Below are 4,062 nucleotides of genomic sequence, written 5' to 3' on the forward strand. Positions count from 1 at the left end.
GAGAAGGAGCACCATTACGTTGTGGTTGAGTAACAGTTTGTGCAAATGTCTGTTGAGTAAATTCTGGCGGAGGATCGACGGTAGGGTCAACAATATCATACAAGTTCTGATTCTGAAGAAGAGCAGTAACCTGTTTACGCCAGAGAAGAAAATTATCTGGTTTAAGTTTCACCGTAAGCATATGCACCAAAGTGTTCATGGAAAAAGTCGAAGGAGTAGCATCAGAAGCCATGTGAGCAAGACTGGAAAATAAATCAAATAATCAAATATGTGGATGAGTCACTAGAAAATGACAAAGAAAAAATAATGGCTGTTGGTGGCTGGCTGGCACGGGACCCCACAAAAGACAAGGTGATGATGATGGAATGATTGTTACATATGAAAAGCAACGTGATGATGATGGAATGATACTTGCAAAGCCTTCACGAAAAGCAAGGTGATGATTACGAGTGTAGGGCTGCTGATGGCGCACAAAGCACGAGAACAGCACAGAAATTTTTGGCTGACAGCACACACGGAAGCATGAGCAGGCACAAAAATCAAAGGGGAAAATAATGGTTGTATCAGAAAAAAGAGGGAGAGAAAAAGGGTGGCGGCACAGGAAGGTTTGGGGGCTAGGGTTTTCAACCTAAACCTGATACCATGTAAGATTGGATACTCTCACCACAAATTGTGTGTGAGGTAGACAATATTATTTATAATAATAAAATAACAGAATATGCTAAGAATATTCTGAGGCATATTACAAAATAAAATAAATAATAATAAAGAAAATATCCCGTAGGATAGTATGCCTATTTATCTCTAATAGTAACAATGTAATTGAAGTAGAGGATTTGGGAATATCTTTACTGGAAAGTTCTGTTAGCAGACATAGGCACTAGACAGTAGTAACATTTAAATATCTTGTCAACTCATTTACCTCAACACAAGGAGTTCTGGATTCATAACAATTCACTGGAAAGTTCTGTTAGTAGACATAGGCACTAGACAATAGTACCATTTAAATGTCTTTTCTAGAAGTACTCCTAGATTTCTAGGCTACAACTTGAAGTTTATTATGTAGAATTCAGTGTGCAGTTATTCAATTACTATCAACTATTCTCTGCTCCCGACAAAGCTTGCCTCTTGTTTGGGAAACTTTTTTCTAGGAGTAACAGTTAGTTGTTGACTTTGGAGGCTCTATTATACTTCTTTTGATCCATTATATATCATGCCTATTTACTTAAGCCTTGAATGCACGCAGGATATCTCTTTGAATTTACCACAAATGCTGCAGCAGATGCAATCACAACAGCACCTGGAGCGGCTACAACAAGCGCAGCAACTGGTACAACAGCTGCGGCAACTACCTCACTTGCAGCAACAACAACATCACCAACAGTCGATAGAACGTGCGCGCGAACTGCTACAACGACAGCAGCGGCTGACACAACAGTTGCGGCAACTTCCTCAATTGCAGCAAGAACACCAACAACAACGTCCTCACTTGCAGCAGCAACAACAACAACAACTTCCTCACTTTCTGCAAGAACAACAACAACAACTTCCTCCCTTGCAGCAACAACAACCACAAGTCTTTCAACTTCAACAACAATTCTCGCAGCTGCAGCTTCCACAGTAACAATAATTACATAGCATCAACTACTTCGTCAGTAGCAACAAATGGTTGGGGTAGGAATGGGTCTAATCTATGTTCAATGTCCAGGAACAAGTAAGTCACTAGGAGAACAAACATTGGTGGTGAAGGGGGTTCATTAGGAGAACAAACATACGCGGTTTATATTTTGGTTGTATCGCCATATAATTTCCTCAGCCAATATTTCCATAAAAAACTGATAGGTCAATAAGGTCATACATACTTAGGCTATGTTTGGCATGTTTAGCTGATAAGCTAGTTGAAAGCTGAAAAGCTAGCTGAAAGCTTATAAGCTAGCTGATAGCTGAAAGCTGATAAGCTAGCTGAAAGCTGAAAAACTAGGTGATTGAAACAAAAGTGTTTGGTAGAACTAGCTGTTAAACAAGCTGAAATTGTAAAATGACATAAAAGGACATACTTGTATAATTATTTTTATATTTAACATTACTTTATTTTCACATTAATACCAATATGATATTAATATTAAAATTATTATCACTTTAAATATTTTTATTAGCTACAGTTATATATCATCTTAAAAATATAATATTTATTTTTATTTATTTTTATTAATATAATATTTATAATACTTGTGGTGCGCAGCGGTGTGGCGGAAACTACATACGTAAGTGTGAGGGGAAAATAAGTTTATTGTTTTTATAAATATATAAGGGTAATGGTAGAATTTTAATAAAATAATAAGGATAAAAATGAGAATAAATTTAATAAGCTATAAGCTTTAAGCTATAAGCTACCTGAGATAGCTTATAGCTTAAAGCTTTAAGTTACTAAAATAAGCTCCTTCACCAAACACTTTTGAAGAGCTTTTAAGCTAGTCAAATAAGCTTTAAGCTAGTCAAATAAGCTATAAGCTAGCTGAAATGGCATGCCAAACATAGCCTTACTAAAAGCATGCTTATCAAGAAACTTACTAAAAGCATGTTAACAAGTTATTGGTGGTAGGTACAAATTCATGAAAATATTGTTTAAGTATCTAATTGAAATTGAAGGAAAATATTAGTAACACTCTCTTTGTAACACACTTTGCAATACTATCATATTGAATAGTTGAAATTCACGTGAGATTGATTGAAAATATGAATCTAATTTCTAATTTAGTAGAAGCTACGTCTACATGAGTTCCAATAAATCAATGAGAGCATTGAAACGATTGTTAAAGAATTTTTCTTTTAAAGATAGAGCTTTACTTAAAAATAGGAGATTGATAGCCGTACTTGATAAAAGGAAACAAACCATATGGACTCACTTTGTTCCTCAATCCTCACATACAGGGCACACCGAATCAACACAAATGCGTCAGTCAGTGTAGCTGTGGACAGCACAAAGCTTAAACAAAATGAGTGTGACTCCTTTACCTGAAAAACCCCCTGCACTTGGTTCGCCACCAACTGTTAATCTTTCGTGATAAGTAGGCTCTCAATCTTCACCTCGATCGCCAATTTCAGACCGGCGATCAGCGCCTCATACTCGGCTTGACTATTGCTGGTTTGAAACTCAAATCTCAGAGACTACTCCAGAGTCAAGTCTCCAGGGCCTTCCAATGTTACACATGCTCCACTCCCCTTTCCATTGGAAGAACCATCCACGAACAATGTCCATTGAGTGCTCACCCTCTCACCGGGCTCTAACGTCAACTCAACCACGAAATCAGCTAAGTCTTGCGCGCCCATTCTCATACGTTTATCATACTGCAAACCATACTCAGAAAACTCTACTGACCATGCCACTAAACTCCCTAACAAGTAAGGCTTTTGGAAGACCTGCCTCAGGGGCAAATCCGTTCGCACCTTCACCTGAAAATTCTGAAAGTATGGCCTCAACCGCCTGGCGGTTACAAGCACTGCCAACGCCACTTTTTCAATCTTTTGGTATCTAATATCCACGCCTTGTAACGTGTGACTCACAAAGTATACTATCTTCTCCTCTCCATCTATCTCTTGCAAAAATCACAGAACTTATCGCTTATCACAAATTTCAAAATAAGAATGAAGAAGCAAACGTTGCATGGGATTTGACAGTATGGGCGGGGAGGACAGGAGTTCCTTCAAGCTAGTGAAAGAATGGTGCTGACCTGTCACCTAAGTGGGGAAGGAACCGTGATAAAGCCGCAATTCGCCCTGTTAAGCATTGAACCTCCTTCGCGTTTATGGGGCTCTTCATTTGTTGTATTTCTTTGCACTTAACTGGGTTAATCTCAATCCCTCTGGAAGTAATCATAAACCCCAAGAACTTCCCATCTTGGATCCCAAATGAGCACTTTTCCGGGTTAAGTCACATGTTGTGCTTGTGAATCTCACCGAAAGCCTCCGACGGATCCTCATAATGATTCACTCCCAACACAGATTTTACGATCATGTCATCAACGTACACCTCCATGTTCTTCCCAATCTGATTGGTGAACA

General features: G+C 38.4%; 1 long non-coding RNA gene across 1 annotated transcript; it reads left to right on the forward strand.

Annotated features, from left to right (window-relative positions):
• Window positions 1-336: 336 nt before the first annotated feature.
• Window positions 337-2,099, forward strand: LOC130738953 (uncharacterized). Its single transcript, XR_009019712.1, has 2 exons — window positions 337-1,159; window positions 1,247-2,099. It is a non-coding gene; the product is annotated as an uncharacterized LOC130738953 (long non-coding RNA).
• The last annotated feature ends 1,963 nt before the right edge of the window (window positions 2,100-4,062 follow it).

This window comes from Lotus japonicus, chromosome 2 (assembly GCF_012489685.1).
Source record: "Lotus japonicus ecotype B-129 chromosome 2, LjGifu_v1.2".
Classification (NCBI taxonomy): Eukaryota; Viridiplantae; Streptophyta; class Magnoliopsida; order Fabales; family Fabaceae; genus Lotus; species Lotus japonicus.